Source organism: Passer montanus, unplaced genomic scaffold (genome assembly GCF_014805655.1).
Source record: "Passer montanus isolate IOZ18808 unplaced genomic scaffold, ASM1480565v1 scaffold29, whole genome shotgun sequence".
Lineage (NCBI taxonomy): Eukaryota > Metazoa > Chordata > Aves > Passeriformes > Passeridae > Passer > Passer montanus.
Window position 1 is genome coordinate 9,907,991 of NW_024367596.1, and position 17,640 is coordinate 9,925,630.

At 46.9% G+C, this 17,640-nt stretch overlaps 1 protein-coding gene across 3 annotated transcripts in view; it reads left to right on the forward strand.

Annotated features, from left to right (window-relative positions):
• The window catches only part of LOC120504263 (LIM domain containing preferred translocation partner in lipoma), a 336,133-nt gene that overhangs the window by 16,169 nt on the left and 302,324 nt on the right, over window positions 1-17,640 (forward strand). For all 3 annotated transcript variants that reach the window (XM_039713605.1, XM_039713608.1, XM_039713606.1), the window contains exon 2: window positions 7,097-7,202. The gene's annotated coding sequence lies outside the window, so the exon portion shown is untranslated. The remainder of the gene's footprint in view (window positions 1-7,096; window positions 7,203-17,640) is intronic.

A 17,640-nucleotide genomic window follows, 5' to 3' on the forward strand; every position in this document is an offset into this window, starting at 1 on the left:
CTCGAGTGGTTTGTACCTTTGGTGTGATGTTGCGATCACACGCTGTAGCACATGTTTCGAATTAGTAAATCTGAACTCTTCTGGAATGCAGCACCCAGGTGTAGCAGGTTGGAGGATATCACGTGGGAAACTTTGGGAAGAACACAGAAAATTAGTAGCCAAGAAGACTTTGTGCTGAGAAACCATCAGGTACATGGGAAGAAGTGTGATCTCTCTCTGCGAGCACCGGCGAGTTCCAGTAAGGCTGCTGGGAGATGTATAATTGCTAACTTTGCCACTTTGCAAACCATAATCCTCTTTCTTTTCACTGAGAAACAGGAATGCAGACAAAGTGAACCAAATCATAGAGGTTCAGGGGTGCAATTTTGTAGTAATTTTTGATGCTCTGGGCAAATAATAAAGGAAACACCGTCCAGTGCATTTACTTCTCCAGGTCAAGGTACAATGCCATGGAAGGTCTAAATCCTTTTTATCATCTATTTTTAAGGAGAGTAAAGAAGTGACAATACTTGCCCTTACTGTGCTGAAAAGTTTAGTAATAAATCACAGTCTCCTCTTAATTAAGCCCTTTTGGTGGGAGAATATTCCACAGAATTCTCATGGAAATCTGTGAGTGCTGGTTCTCTTGGTGGTGAAGGGGTATCCAAGCTCTGCTACCTTCCCTTTTCTTGTGCCCAAGTCCCAGCTTGCAGGATGGGAACATGTATAGGGTTGGGTGCCAGGCAACTTTGTGCTGTCCCCACCTCTGTCACATTTTGGGGGAGCAAGTCCTTCCCTGGCATGCATGGAGCTCGTGTCGTCCTGCAGGCAGATCACCAGGTCGCTGTGCTGGATAGATGGGTGTTTGGCAGCTGTGCTGTGGGACAGCATGTGCATGGTCCTGCTGAGCTGGGGCATTGGAATTGCCTTTCCTTCCCCTTGTCATGCTGGTGTGAGTGCAGGAGACCCTCTCATTCTCCTTTTTGCTAGTTATTAGTGTCAGGCTGGGGTTTGCCACCACAGGGCTGGTGGTGGTGATGTTCAGATGTCCTTTGGGAAAGAGAGGGGCAGCAGTTTTGTCTACAGTGAAGCCCCAAGGCTCTGTGTGATGGTCACAGCAAAGTAAAGGGCAGCACCTTTGCTATTGTCCCTCCCCATCCCTACCCTGGAGTGGGACTCTCTGGGAGCAGCCCAGTTTCTCCATCACATGGAGGAAGAGCATAAAGCAGAATCTCAAGTGCTGCCCCTACTATTTGTTTCTTTATTTATTCCTTTGCCATAAGGGCCAAATTCAGTCAGGAGTCTGGCTTCCAGCTGAAGTCAGGGTAATTTAAGGACTAAACCAGCCTTTTAATGTATATTCTGCATGTCTCAGTCCCCATCTATGATGGAGGTAATGGTACCCTCTTGTTCAGAAGGCAGATGCATACACAGGCGTCTCTGGCCCTCGTACTTTTCAGATGCAATGAGAGCACGTATTACAGCTTCTCAGAATTGCTCCAGAAATTTTTATCTATATTTGGAATAAATGGGTCCTTTCTCAAAATTGAGCTTTCTGAGGGAAATGTCAGCTTGCAACTCATTTCTTGTAAGGAAAAAAAAAAAACAAACTTGGGTTTTTTCCTATTATTCTATTTGTGACGGTAAAAATATTTGTTGAAAACAGAAATGTTTTTATGAGGTGCAGTCAGTGGTGAGGCTGCTCCACATGCTGCTGTGTGATTGCCACATGTCCACGTTTACCTGGGCCTCTCTGCCCCTTCCAAGCTTTTTCCTTTTTTTCTTGAAGGAATAAGCTTCTTTGGCCTCTCCCAGCAGCTGTTTGGAAAGGGAAGCAGCAACACTGAGAAAGTTTTGGGTTTTTGTTGCCTTTTTTTTTTAATACATGTTCATCCCACCTGGAGGTGTTTTAAGTCTGAGGTGGGAGCAGGCCAGTCCTGGACTTAAATACCTTTGCTATTAAGGTATAAAGGTGAAAGAAGATGGTCAATGCTTGGAGGGGCAAACATTTCTAAACCAGAGAGCTTTACTGATCCTGGTTGATTGTGCTTTTTTAAACATCTACATGGATTATAGTGTTTTCAAAAATACCAAGTTTGACCACATGGGCACAGAAGTGTGGAATCCAGTTGTCTGCCAGCATATTTGTTGCTATTTTGGAACGATCTGACCAAAAATTTAAGCCTTGACTAGGCTGTCTGGTCATAAAGGCTCCAAGTTTTAAAAGTTTCTTTTACAAATGGCTTGAAGGATCATGATAAGAGTGTCTGCCATGCTGCCTGGGGTTTCATTGTGGTGGCACCTGAGCAAGCCCAGGAGAAGGTATTCTCTGCCTTCAAATTTTGGCCATTGGAAACCAAAATGGTTAAAGGAACATTATGCTTTATTATAAAACATTACAATAAACCCCTTAGACTCAGCACTGAGGTGTATTAGGGCACTGTTCTGCTGGTGCTGCCTGGGGAGAATGGCCATTCCTTGGGGAGTGAGAGGATGGCATCTTTTGAGTTGAAAAATGTTATTCATTGTTTGAAACCCAGCATCTGTGGTGCTCTGATACTGCATGATCAATTGTCCTTCTTTGATCGAGAAGTTGGGGTGCATTCGAGTGAGAAAGTGAAGGTGCCCCCCTCTTGCTCAGGGTGTCTCTGACCAGGCTTAGTGAAATGCAGACAGCAAACAGTGGGGGAAAAAGAAAAATGAAAATAAAACTCACTGAGGTTGTTTTGAAAATCTTCCAGTAAGCTGAGGGAGTGTGAGCAGCGTGAGGTCAGTAGTCTGTGCTTGAAAATACGGGATCCAATCCTGGTGTCAGTTACAGACATGTAAATCACAGGCAGTGCTGCTGGCAGTGGCAGGAGCTGCTGAAAGGCTGCTCCAGCTTGGGACCTGCAGGCTTTCTGGCACAGACATGCCGATTCCTCTCGTTCCTTAGCCACCCTTTTTTTCTATCTGTCCTTGGGCATTTAAAATTTAACAGCAGTGCAGCATGGCTGGTCCTGCTTTTGGGTTGGTTCCTGACCATTGTGGCCCAGTGGCTCCAGCTCAGGGTGGCTCCTGGCTTGTGGGATGCCATAGGAGCATCTCACAGCTTCCTCAGCTGCTGTTTAGATCTGTTCTGCTCCAAATGCTCTTTTCATTTCCTATAATACAGCAATCTCTGTGGCAGCTGGATGCCATCCTTTCAGTGGAAGTCAGATCCCATCCCTTCTGTGCTGAAGTGTTCTGTTTGCCCCCCTATTCTCCTAACTCATTTTCCCCCTCTTGTTTTAGTCGCATTTAATGAATACCAGGACAAACCTGAAAATCAAGTGGGACTGCAGAGACAAAACTATGCATCCTGGTCCCAAAGCCTGCTGTGCACTGCTGGATGACCTTGGGTCTCCCTTGGGGCAATGCTTTTAGCACCAGGCTCTGCACCCTGCAGCACATAGGGGCTTCCAGGGAGTTTGCTCTCTTATGGGAGCTCTTTTTCTGCACCCAAGCTGACAGTCTGTGCTGTGGTCAGGATCAGCTTTCCTCCAGGACGAGAGCTGGACCAGGAGCTCGGAAGTGATAAGCCCCATTATAGCCAATTTTGACACATGGGGTTGTAGTGGGATTGGAAGCAGCTCTGTCCCGAGTGCTATCTAGGAGGGGTGTGTGCTTCCTTGCAGACTGAAACCATTCACAGAGTCACTGCTTTTCACCAGCACAGGATCTGACACCCCAAAAGGCAGCAGCCAGGCTGTTTGTGTTGGTGACTCCCTGAGCAGGTGCTGTGCTGGCAGCCGAGCAGGAAAAACATGTCCCCAGCTTTTGTTGTCTCGTGTGATCCTTTTATTAGATAACTTCAGCAGTGTACTGTTGAATCGAGCAGTTTAATTTTAATCCACGAAACCTGAGAAGCACAGATGCTAACACAGAAAACTGTTAAAGCCAGATCCTGCACGTGTCACTGTCCCAGCATGGAAAGATGAGTACCTGTCTAGGTATGGCTGTGTTCAGGTGGAAAGCTACCAATGTATATAAGCTGAATTTTAAGTCAGAGCTGGACTCCAGATTGAGGTTTGCATGAAAGGGGTCTGATTTTTCCAGTAGGCGAGAATGTGGAGATCTCAGACAGTTCCCTCAGTGCAGTGGCCAGAGTGCCTGAGGGTCAGGGCTCTGGCAGTGGAGGAGATAACATGAGAATTCTGAGTTTGGGAACTTTGGCCAGCAAATAACACATATATTGGCACAGAGTGGGAAAGACATAAAAAGACATATGTCAGAACAGGGCAGGCTTTTAAGTGGTTTTCATTTAAAGTGAAAAGGTCAGATTGAATGAGGTTGGCATCTGGGGAACTGTTCGTGCACCTGCCAGTCAAAGCAGGGGGAACCCATGTCAGTTCATGCTGATGGGTGACTGGCTGAGAGCTTGTCTGTTTTTAAAAATTGGTGACTGGAACAGTTAAAATGACAATTTTCCTTGTGGCTGTCAGGTTGAGCCATCTGCTTCGTGAAGGAATGGAACAAAGGATCCCAGCACGAGGCCGCTTTATCCCACTTCAACTGGTGTTTGCACTTGGGCTTCAACAAGTACAGCTATGCTGATTTAAAATATAATAATAGTAATAAATAGACTCTAAATATTGGTAACACTTTCAAGTGTAAAGGAGATCAAAAGTGAGTGCAGCTTTTGAGTAGTCAGAAAAACAGATGCCATTCAAAACAGGCTGTTCTGGGAGAAGTGTAATTAGCTGAAGTCATTTTCACAGGTAGATTTTTCGTTTATAGGGACTGTGGTGTATGGTTACTTCCATTTCTACGTGGCCACTGTGGAGTTCTGTTAGGGATGCCTGTTTGTCTGAAAGTGCTGACTTCTGCTCTTTGAAACTTGGAGCTATTGCAGAGGTTTTTCCACTGTCCATTCCTGAAAAATCTGAACAATCTAAGAAAACTCAAGCCATAACACAGGACTGATGCTTAAATTCAGGCGTTGTAAACTACTGGTTTTAGATTTAAATCTGCAAACAGAAAAGTTGCTTTCTCTACTTGTGTGTTAAGTTCATATTTATTTTTTCATGAGAAATATTGATTTTTACTGTCAGTAATACAGCATCACTATTGTCAGCCAGCGAGTGAATGAACTGCTTCTGATCATTTTGTCTGTAATGGAGTAGTCTGATAGACTGGCTCGGGTGGGTATTGCTGTGACCAGTCAGGCTGTCCCTGTCCTGCTCACCTGTGGATGTGCTGCCAGCATGGAGTGCCTGAGTGCCTGCCTGGGCATCCATGGGGTGCTGGGCCCCACTTGCTGCTGAGAGGGTGGGTTCACAGCAACTTTTCAGCTGGGTGCCTCAAGGAGGGTATGTGGTGTTCTGCTCACCTTGCTACAGGAAGCCAGTCACAGTGACAGGGACAGCTGATGTGGGAAGCAAAGCAAGGAAGATGCAGTTCAATTGGCCAAATCCTATCACTGACCTTGTAAGCATTTTGTGAGTTAAACCTGATGAGAGACAATCCTGAACCAAGATTTTTTTAAACACAAGTTGGATGCTACGAAGTATTACCTGGAGCTCCTGGAGGGGCTGTTGTGAGTTGAACTGAAATAGTCTTGGAATCAGAGGGGAGTGTTGCTGTCTTCTGCCTTTGCAGATAAGACTGAAGGGCATTTTGCCAGGAGCCTGTGGGAAGGACCTAAATTGTATGTAACTCTACATCATTTTAAAATGAAAAGTAAACATGCACAACCATAATATTTGCTTGTTCTTGTCTCCTCGCTGATGGATGGAGAGAAATTGCTCTTTGGCTGAGTTCGTCAGCAATAAACCTCTGCAGTTACTCATCTTCATCCCTGCAGTGAGAGGGAGAGGCCATTGGAATTTCCAGTTGATTTTATTCTCATAACACCTTAGGGGAGCTCTGATGGTCCTGGGGACTTTTAAACCTGCCTCTCCCTGTGGTGAATCGGGGCTGGTGCCAGCACAGGGACCATGGGACTGAGCTGGGTCAGAATGAAGCTCTTGTGCTGTTGGCACAATGGACGTGTGCCTCTGCTTGGGAGAGGCAAAAGCCCTGCCAGTCTCCTGGCTGCTGTAGCCTCAGACATTGCATGGGGGACAAAGGGGTGTTGGAAAGGCAGGAAGCCCTTCTCAGTGTGTGATAGGGAAGAGGGGCTTGAACCATGAGCCACCAACACATTTTGCTCCTTCTTTGTTGTAGATTTGTGGGCTCACGTGCACCATCATGAATAGCACAGATACAACAAACAAGTCTGAACTGAGCTTTTCCATAGTGAAGCAGCAAATAGCAGAAGTTTTCTCTGCTGAGCTGTGATGACAAACTTGTGTGTCATGGGCAGAGATAGGGCTTTAGAGTGACCAGGATGTGGCTGGGACGGGATGCTGGCCAGGGGCTGATGGGGACAGGAAGGAGTGTGTGCTTCAGATGCTGCTGGTCTCTGTAGGATGCACCCTGACATGTGTCCTGGCATGTCCCATGCCGCATGGTGGCCACATGGCCTGGTTGTCCCCTCTGCTCTAACTTCATCATCTGCAGAAGGGGAAAGCACAGCATTGAGCAGCTCACATGAAGAGAAGGTGGTGTCTGCTTCTCAGCTTCAGGAAAGGGTGAGATAGTCCCCACTGGGAATTGTACAGAGCTCCAGAGAGAAGAGGCTGTGCTGAGGGGGAGGGCTGCTGGTGTAGCTCTGCTCACAGTAATGGTAACCCCACGAGTTCAAAATGCCTTAAATGGCACCTTCTAGCTCCCTCATTCTGCCCAAGGCCAGAGAGGAGTGATGGCTCACCCTGTACTCTTATTTTATGCCTCAGTTGGCATCTCCCTATCACTTTCTCTTCTCAATGGCATTAAGAGCAGTAAAGGAGTGGTGACTTGAGGAGGTGTGAGTTGGTGCCCAGGCTCTGGCAGCTGACATTTCTGGTCATTGCTGGTCACTGGCCCAGTTCAGGGTAGTGAGTCTTGCTTTTGGAGGTGCTGAAAGGAGTCCAGGAGTATGGGCATTTCTGCTTGAGGAAGCTGGGAAGGAAAATGCTGCATTTACCAGAAATTGTGTGGGTTAAACTGCTGGCTTTGGAGACAACATGTTGGGAAGCCCATCCAGTGTGCATTACTCAAGTCTCTCTCTTTTCAGGGCTGGGAAAGAAACCCGAAGTCGTGAGTCTGGTGGAGCCCTGCGTGTTTCCAAACGCCCTGCTCTGAGTTCATCCCACCAGTAAGGCTGTGCAGCGTGAGAGCTGGTATGTAAGCACAATTCATAGGCACAAGGGACAAGAAGGATGTCAGGCTTTTATGACAGTGGCACCTTGTTCATGGCTCTCAAAGTTTGGAGGGAGAGTGGGATCACTGGAAAATACAAGACAAACTGATGGTTCCCTGGTGGTGCTTACACCCAGAGGCTTTGGTGGGGAAGGGATCAGCACTGAGAGGCTGTGAGCGTCCAGAAGTTATGCCAGGCTGTGGTGCTGAGGCTTTAGACACGCTCTGTGGAGAGATGTGTGGTGTCATAGCACGCACAGAGAGGCAACGTGGGGGTAATGACAAATGCACACACCAGAAATGCATACACACACACAGACACAGGCTGTACAAGTGTAGGCACATGGAAACAAAGATGGCAATGCATATATAGTATATACTATACAGTGGCATATGAGAGCTTGGGGGTGTATATACCAAATGTCTGTATATACTATATATGGCAATTGAAGAATGCATATGCATTCATGTTCTCTTTTTTTCTTTCTGTCTCTTCTGTCTTTCTGTGGAGCTGTTGCAAAACTACCAGATTCAACCTCCTGGGGAGCCTTTCTGGCCAAGGTTTTACAAGCCAGCACCTGCTTTTCCTGCCTGACTTCTTTCTATATTTATTCCTCTGCACCCGGTTTTTGCCTTTGCCTGTGGAACTGTCACAAACATTTGTGCTGGCTTTTGACTGCACAGGACTTCAGCTTGCAAGTCCTAAATCTGCCTTTGTGCATGGTAGAGGAGCAGGTGTTTGTGTGCATGGTTGTGCATCTGTGTGTCTGAGCATCCCTGGTCCTTGCTGTCTGCATTACATGGCCTGTGTCCCTGTGATTCTGCAGCAGTCCCTCTGTTCTCTGCCCCTTCAAGATGTTTTTATGAATCAAATAGTCTCAGTCATCCTGCTTATGTAATTTGTAATTTTTCATTTAAATTAACCACCCCTGACCCAGTGACTGCTTTATAATGATCCATACTGCTGTGCAGAAGGCTTAAGTCAGATTTTATTCCCAGGTTTCACTTCCCAAGCTTACTCCTGTGGCAAGGAGGAGCGTTTGTGTTGCCATGTAGCAGGGAACTCCTGGTTAGGCTGTGGTTGGACATGGATGTGTCCATCCCTCTGGTTTCTCTCCTCTGTGTTGTTTGGGGTTGAAGGTGTTCTGAAACAGCGTTGCTGAACACAGGTGCTTAGATGCCTCTGTTTAAAGTGAGCACACTAGCAGGGGAGAAAGTATAAAGCTGGGAAAAGGGAGATCCTAGTGCTGTCCTGGGGAAGTCAAGCTGGGGGAGTAGCCATAGTGTGGGTCTCCATCAACAAGTGCAGCCCGAGGAGCCATGCGCTCGTTCCTGGTTTGATGGGTATAACTTCCACATGCTGAAAAGCAGTGCTGGGCTGCCTGCCAGGAGCTGGGGAATGGCTTGTCCTCATCTGCTCAAGCCCCTGTGCTCCCACCCGTTCTTAACAGCCCTCTTCTCTGCTGAAATGGGAGTCCTCTAAGGTCACAAAAGTGTTAGTCCCGGGTTTCAACCCCAGGAGCCATAAAACGTACCCTGCCTGACCCCTCTTCAAAGGCAAAGGCAGTGTGAGCAGCCCTCACTCCCCTGGGTTTCGTGTCCCTGTCCCCACCATGTGTGCCACTGCAGCCTGCATTCCTCTCCCATTCCGTAAGCTCTCTGCCTCTCGTGCTGACACAGCTAATGTTTCTCTGCTGGCAGGGCAGGCAAGGTGGTGGCGTTTAACTCTTAGGGAGAGCTTTGATCTGTTCAAGTCTGGTGGTACACCAGAGGTGTAAGGGCTGGTCTGCATCTGTGATGGGGTTTTTGCTCTTCCAGGTGTTCCCCATCCCTTTTCTGCTGGAAAACTTGAATCAGAGTTGGTAAAACCTGTACAAACCTGACACTTTTTACATTGGTTTTGTGAGTAGCTGCTGTTTCTGACCATGGAGAAATCTCCAGGTAACCCTGCTGCTGGTTGGAGCACACAGCTCCTGTGGGGGGGTTTAAGTGGCCTTTTGGAAAAAAATAATTAATCAGCTACCCATGGAGAGCTAGTCCCAGCCTGCAATGCACTGAGGTTGTCCTGGAGTACCACTTAGTGCCACTTGGACTGTTAACTCTTTAAAGCTGCCTTTATGACCACCAGTGTAATGAATGTGTGCTGGTGCTGCCTGGCAAGGTTGACCTTTTTGCAGTGGTAGCAATGGATCACTGAGTTAAATGTGGGTGTATTCTAAAAGGCAGAGAACTTTGTTATTTTTTAAAGCAATGGTTTAAATGTTTTCTGTCACCTGTGGGTGCTAAACTCTTGTTGCCACGGGCCCAGACCCCTGCTCAGTTCCTGGAGATAATTGCAGAGCCTCTGTCACTGCAGAATTTCAGCTCCTCCTGAAGCCTGTGCCTCAGTACCAGTGAAAGCCAGATGTACTGTAATGTCGCTTTTTTACAGTTTGTTTTGGCCATACATGGGCAGAGTGAGCTCTGGAATTCCTTCCCTATAAATTCAATAGCATCTTGTGGGTGGTGCTGGGGAATCACTCTGGTCTGGTTGGATCGCCTTGCCTCGGCAGCCTGTTTGCCTTGAAAATGTCCTGCTGTGCACATTCCTGAGAGGCTGCCTGCCCCTGGAGCCATGGCTGCAGCTACCAGGAGGCTGCTGGCCCATGCTGGCAGGCAGAGTCAGCTCCTGCTGCCTGCAGGTCAGCCTTTGCTGCTGAGGACTGATGCTTGAGGCAGTGCTGGCATGGGGATGTTGCTCTGGTGTGCATGCAGGCTCTGCAGGGATAGTTATGCCCTCAAAGAAAACTGCCTGTTAAACTTGTGTGTTTGAGCATTGACATTCAAGTCCCTTTTCCAGGGGTAGGGAGACTGGGTGCACCCCAATTCTCACCTGACATGGGATACAGTGATGCGTGTCCCAGCAGGGATTAGTGGGTGCTGTCATCCTGGGGTTCCTTGTACCTGCATGGATCTGGTCTTGTCCTTCAGTTTGTGCCTTTCTGCAGTGCTATATTTTGTTTTTATGGTTTTTTTCCCATAATGCCAGTTCAAGTACATGCTGTTTGTGAAGCACTAGCTTGATGAGCCAGGTCAGGGGAGATTTCCCTGTGCCAGGTGAGCAGCCAGTGTGGGATGTGGTGTGACTGATAGCTGAGCCTGCCTTTTCTGGGCCAAGCTGATGTTGCTGTAACCACAGTCTGAATCTGCCTATTTGCCTTCACAGAACACTAAAAAGCAGTTCTAGGAGGTTTGCTGCTGGTGAGTTGAGGTATGAAAGAGAGGTTTGTTGCGGGGGCTGAGCAGCAACAACTTCTGGAGTTGCTCCCATTGAATCTTTCTGTGCATCCCTAGTAGGGGACAGAGATGCAGTGTCACCCATCATGCCAGGAGCCTGGAAGCACAGTTGAAGGTGATTATGTGTGGCCCCATGTCCAGGTTCTGTGTAGGTCAGCAAAGGCAATGTGCTCAGCTCATGCTTCAGAGGGGCAAGTCATCCCTGTGCCAAAGCCAGGGAGAGAAGGGTGATTTTTTTTTTTTTGACATCCTTTGGAGTTTTGATCTCCATATTTGGAAATGTTTACCCATTGCTCTGATCTATTGCAAGGGAGGGGAGGTGACTCAGGGTCTGGTGGAAGCAGGATTTGAATTCCTGTAGTAAGGTTTTTTTTTTTAATCCCCCCCTTTCTTGTTTTGGAAGCTTGTTGTGGTCAGTTTTCAGTTCTCTCTTGCTCCTGGACCTTGTTCCAAATTTGATGTGCTCGAGAGGGAAGCATGTTAGCAAAGGAGCTTGCCTGAATGCTGGTAAGTGCATCATTGCTGTTATAGCAAGCAACTTGGGATTTTTTCTGTAGTTTTGTTTAGTCAGATGTATTGCATCAAAGTGTGTGCATTGCTGGTGGAGGCAGGCATGTGGATCAACAGCAAGGGATCCAATGAAACCTTCTGTAGCAGGGAGAGTTGGCTTAGTGGATTGGTCTCAAAAGCAAAATGTTTCTTCAGGAATAGGTATAAAGATAATTTAAGCCAGCTCCCATTCAGTCACGCTTTTCCTTTTAGTTTCACTTGCTAGTGCAGCAAGGCAGCAGAGCACTGTAGGGTAAAGGAGGATATGTTCATGTGGTCAGCAAGGAAAACACAGCTTATGTATGATTTCTGTCTCTTAAGAGTGTGTGATAAAAGGCTGTATAACACATGGGTATATTTCTCTCAGTTGTTAATATTTAACTCTGCTCTCTTAGTTGAAGTTTAGCTACTGTAACTGGACAAGCTTTGAGTGTCTGTTTTTTTCCTATTGTTCTGTATATTTCCTTAGTGGTAAGTTTGTAATCTGTCTGATATTGTAGCTGGCTGCTTCTTTTTTCTTTTTTTTTTTTTTTCTTTCCCCCCCCCCTTCTCCCCTCCTCCTGCTCTTTCCTTTCTATTTCCTGAAAGGAAGCTGCAGTTCATCCAGACAGTCAGGGGTGTGGGGGGAACCTGGAAGATGCTCCGCTTCCTGTTTTATTCATGGCAGCTAAAACCATGCTGAGGAATCTGGAGCAGAGATCCACCATCCTGCATTCCTCTTGTCATTTGGAGCATGTAACATGTACAGAGTGCTTTTAACACTACTCTGGGGGTCATGGAGCAACCAGTCCTGTGCTTCAAATGGGAGGCACTGCACTTCATCCTTTTACTTTGGAAGGGACATGGGTGAAAACCCTTTTAAAGTTTCCAATGCTGGTTAGTAATCCTTGTATCTTTTCAGCTAACTGGTATTTTTAGGCTTCTTCAGACCTGTTACTTCATAGTCTCCATCTTAAATTTAAGACCTTTGTTGGAAAGGTAAACCACTTGTCGATTTTAATTTGTCCCTTTAAATAGGGCTTAATACTTCTTGGTTTTTCCAGAGATGTGGATTTGCAGAATTTTGTACCTTGAGGTACAAAACTGTCTGGATTGTCTTGAACAGGAAAAGATAGTTAGCATGAGGATGGATGTGTGATAGAAAACACTCGGCCACAAAAAGTGATGCAGGACTGCTAGAGCCTTTTCTGTGGCTGAGACATGCTGGGGTTTCTAGAGTTCAGCTGTGTTTTAATCTTTGTTGTTTCAAAAGGCTGATTGGATTACTGCAGCTTTTGGGGTCAGGGCCTGGCTGGGCTGAGCTTGGTGCAAAGGGAAGAACTGCTGTGCTAAAGAGTGCCCAGCCTGAATGGGCAGGGGAGGTGATGGCTCAGGGAACAGGGCCCTGGGCACCTGAAACCTCAGCCCAAGGACTCCCCCAGTGGCACTCATCCTCTGTCGTGCATGGTGGTGCCCAGCTGTGGCATTGTGGCAGCGGGCAGGGGAGGTGATGGCTCAGGGAGCAGGGCCCTGGGGACGTGTATGGAGCTGTCACAGCACCTGAAACCTCGGCCCAAGGACTCCCCCAGTGACACTCATCCTCTGTCGTGCATGGTGGTGCCCAGCTGTGGCATTGTGGCAGTGGGACCATGGTCTGTGTTGCTCCTTGTGCGCTGTGCTTTGCTCTGTGTGCACACGTGCCCCTGTGCGATGGCCGAGCTTCTGGTGGCACATCCAGGCTCCACCAGCTGCCTGTGGCTGAGCTTGGAGCTTTGGGAACAGCACGGCGGGACTGGAAATGATGATCTTCTGTTCCCCTCGCAGTTTCTTCCCTTTCCTGCTCCCCAGGACGTGCTGTTTGTTGGAAGACAAGGATGAGCAGTGCCTGGGTGCCGCAGCCCAGTGCTCCGGGCAGGGCTAGTCTGGCACGTCTGGGAAAGCGCTTTGGGACTCGTAATGTTCACGTGCTGATCCTTCTCTGTGCAACACCTCACCCCTGCGAGGACGTGACTTGAGAGCTGGACAGACTGTGCAGGATGAGCTCCCCATGTGCTGCCTGTACCCCCTTTCCTGGTGGGTGCTGGCAGAGCTGGGGGAGCTCTGGAGGACGAGGCGATGCCCACGGCTGGGACTGCAGGCTGCCAGGGCTCTCCATCTGGTGTTTCTCCAGGACCTGAGCAGATTCAGTGACCACTGACACTATCCAGGATCCACAAAGGATTTTCTCCTGCTCCAGGAACAGAGCCATTAAGGGCTGACCTGTAAATTAATACAGCTGGCTAAAGATTTTTTTTCCCCTCCTCTAGCCTGGCATCTAGTAAACACTCCAGCCTGAGAAGCCTTCCATGGCACTGGCCCTCAAGAGTGTTCAGAGCTCCATGCCCATCTTTCTTAGGCTTCTCTCAATCTCTTTTAATGATGTGTTAAGCATAAAGGACTTGCTTTAGCTCCTGTGTAAGGAAGGTTTGGGTTCACAGCCCATCCTTCATCCTGGCTGTTGCCCTGGTCAGTACAGGGCTGGCACTGCATAGTTGGCACAGGGGTTACACCAGCACTGTGATTTGAGTGCTCTGAGGGAGCTCAGTATGCACTGAGGGCTGTGGGTATGTGCCCCACGGCAGGTAAGAGAAGCTGCCCCAGATAGCATGGGACTGGCACATGTGGGCATGGACGGAGTGAAGGTTACAAACGTCTGCACATCTTATACATTGCATTTCTTTAGGCAAAGGTTTTGGATTTCTTAAGTACTAAATTGTGCCTGAAAACTGAGGGAAGTAGTGTTATTGTTGTGTGCAGGAACAGAAATTAGGGCACTGTGTAGCAGATTAGGGAAAAGTGCAAATCTCTGTATTTCATGTGATGGTTTGTGCTCAGCTCCTGCAGACAGGTGGGTGCTTTGTGTCCTCGGGCAGAGTGGTGCTGTTAAACCCATCTCTCTTACTCTAATAAAGTCATACTTCTCTGAGCACAAAATATTTCTGCATCAGTTGCTTAAAGGTAAACCAAGGGGCATTGAGTATTTCATAAAGCTGATCTGTGTTTCTAGTGTGTGACATGATCTCAACACGTATCATTACATTAGAAGTTTCCAGATGGCACCTCACCTAATTGCACGGCTGCTCTTTCCTGGGATCTGAGTGGAGTGCAGGCTTTTAAGAAGTGTCTGTTGTTATTAGCTTTATCATACACGTTCTCCTGTACCAGCTGCTCACACAGCAGGAAGTATCACTCACAGCTTAATTCTTCAGTCAGCTTTGGGGAGGACTTTGCTCCTGTGAGTTAGGTATTTGCATTTGGGATGGGATCTCCAAGGGAGAACAACTTGTTTGCCTCCAGTGAGTGTGTTGGTTAAAGGACTAACGTGCCCAGGAGCAGGAAAGGAGTTGCTCTTGTTGCTTTACTGATGTCCTCGAATAGTTAACTGTGCTTACTGCTTGTCCTGGTGGGGGAGGACAATGTTTTAAAGAAATATCAGGTTTCAGAAGCCTGGCTGCCTGTGGTGGAGAGGAAAAGAATCCTTGTGCTGTGCTGTCTCACACTCCTACTGCAAAAATATCAGAGGGACAAGTTCTGGTGAAGCTGCCTGTTTTTGGCAGCCACTTCCCTCCTACATCCTTGTTCTTCAGGTAAATCCCTCTTCAACTCCATTTGCTGTTCCCCTTTCTTCCCTGAAAAGTCGTTATCATCCCTTGAAATTAAGAAAAGGACAGGAGGAGGGAATAAATGGATGTTAAGAAGTAGAAAACAATCAATTAAATAGTACATAGCATGTAATTTTGCTTGGAAACTTACCATGAAATTGAGGAGCACTTGAACAACTAGTAATTTAAATTGCATTTGAACACTGCTAATGAGTTGTTTGCATAGGAATTTTGGTCATTTCACAGCAAGTTGTTGTCTTTAGTACCCCTTCCTTCAGTTAAAAAAAAGATTAAAAATTTCTTGATGAGGTAGATGCTGTAGTCAACTGGTCCAACTATTGCTAGTAAAAGATGGTACCATGGAAATTCTGCAGGGCCCTGTTAGCTTTGAAGTCATTTACATGCTTAGCATCAGCACTTCCAGTGTTAAATATGTGAGAATTTGATGCTTTTTATTTAAAAAAGCTTGTTATTTCTAAATGGTAGCAAAATAATATAATCCCTATTGCACTCACCAGCATGATGGAGTTGAGGAAGCTGAAGAATTTCCTCCAATCTCCTGGGGTTGGGGTTTGCAGCTGTGAGACTGACCCAACAGTGAATCTCTTGGATCAGTCCTTATCACCTCAGACAAATCAAAACAATGCTTTGGGATCTGATCCTGACTTGCTCCACCTGAAGAGGAACAACAGAGAGGTGCTGATTGGCTTTGCCTGTGGGGTATTTGTATTTAAGTTATTAGTCTTGTTTTTCCAGTGTTTAATGCTCTCCTCCACCACTATTTTGCTTCTAAAATGCCAACAATTTTCAGCAAAAGGCAATATCAGCCTAATCATGTTGCTACTTTGCTGCTGGTTGTGCTGGGAACAGACTCTATAGGAAGGCAAATGCAAGTTACTTGTGCCTGTTGCTGAATGAACATCCCATTTTCAGAGCAGGGTTTTTGCAAATCCGTGGGTATGCTTAGCATATGGAAGGGGGTTCCAGTATCAAAACAAATCTGGCCTCCTGTTTCTGAATGTGTAGGTTGTTTCTTAGAAGATGGAACCTTTAAAATCTGTCCCTGCAAACATGGCTGTTAAATCCTGCTATTTCTAGAGGTGTGAGGCAGCTGTCTGTGCTGAGATAAGCTATAAAAAGGCAATATTTTCCAAACCCAGCTTTTTTAACTATACCTGCCAGACAGCTTGGCCAGCAGGAGTTCACCAGGAGTGTCACCACTGTTGCCCTTTTATGCACAGGGTGCTGAGTGGTGTAAAAACTTCTGGGCAAGTTTCCAGGGTCACATTAAGCACCAGCTCTTCCATCCCTATTGGGTGAGATGCTACTATGTGCATTCTGTGTGAAGGAAGGGGTGCTTGTTGGCTTGGTGTTTTACATGGTCTCCTGTTATTTTCCAGGTGATTGTTTGACTTTTGTTCTTAATTTTCATTGTGTCTTGCTTGTTGCTGATTTGGTGACCATGTCTAATCACAGGGGATTTGAATGGCCCCACTGTTATTTCCTTGGAGGCATTCCTGTGCTGTGTAGTCTTGAGGGTAGCTGGTGAGTTCAGATGAAACCAGTAACAAAAACTGTAATTTTTCCTGCCGATCTGGATGAGGATTCTCACAGCACACTGGTGCTCTCACATGGGCTTCCTGACACATGTGGTTCCTGCAGTGCTTTGTTAGTTATCAGCTAATTCTCCCCCAAGATGTGTGAGGGTCAGAAAGCTGCATCAGATAACCTTGTAGAGGCTCTTAGGGCTGTGGGGACAGAGACGGATGTGGCTTTGAGCGTGTTCCCAGTGAAGTATTTCTGGAGGATGGGAGGGATCTGGGGATTGGCTGTGTTGCAGTGACTGGAGCAGTGTCCTCATGGAGGTGAGGAGCTGGTGTGTGCAGGGAGGTGGGGTAAAATCCATAGGGTGGAGAAGTGCAGGGATCTAGAGAGCAGAAACCCCAGACAGCCTAGGTTCTCATGATGCTAAAAGCTGATTCTTTAATCTCAACTCATTAAACTGTTTAGCAAGTACTTTTGACCTTTTATTTGAATGGAATGAGCACCTTGGTTCCTAAGAAGTGATTCCTGAGGAATCACCTTGATTCCTGAGAAGTGTTCCACCTGTTATGCAAATCCCTCATCCTGCATGGCTGTGGTTGCCAGCCAACCAGCCCAGTTCCGTGCATGGGCTCTGACATGGGTGGAGGGTTTTGTTTTCCCTGTTTTAATGTTTTTATTCACTGAATAAATACCTTTTAGTCACCTCTGGACGTCCTGTGTGTTGTGGGTAATCTTTTCTTTGTAATTTCTATTTCCTTACCATTTCAATAGTTACTCGCCTCTTTTCCAACTTCCTTCCAAAGGCAGACACACACTCAGCTGGTGGAATTGGATGTAGATTTGATAATTGCTCCCTGAGCAAACAGCCATGTGTGTCTGCTTGTCCAAAAATCTACTGAAGACTGAAAAGGAGTGAGACTGAATGGAAGTGGGGTTTGAAATAATTCTAGTGAGTTACTTCTGGCTGTGTCTCTCCCTGTGGGGCTCCCACAAGCTCCTCTACATCTCAGGATTTGAGCTGAGGTTGAACTGGGCTGGTAAAGGCCCTTTGTTTCCCCACCTCCCTGTCTCAACTTTTTTTTTTTTTTTTTAATGCAGCTAAATTCAAGTGATAACTTTATAACAGAGATAAAGAAGAAAAAGTCTTACAGTTAGATTAGTTTGCAGTGGAGGGAAGGCAAGCACCAGGGGAACACACACTGAGGTACCCTGAAATGCTGAGGTGGCTTATTTATCACTTACCAGCCCAGTAAATGTATCCTGTGCTTTACAAGTGGGGAAGATGACAATCCTTGTCCTAAAGATTCTGCAAAGCAAGGCAGACAAATGTGCACTTGAGGTCTGTGGAGGGGTTAGCACAGGTAATTGCTGGAGATCAAACTCCAGATAATGCAGATTCCTGGAAGAGAAGGGCTTTTGCTGTGGGAGT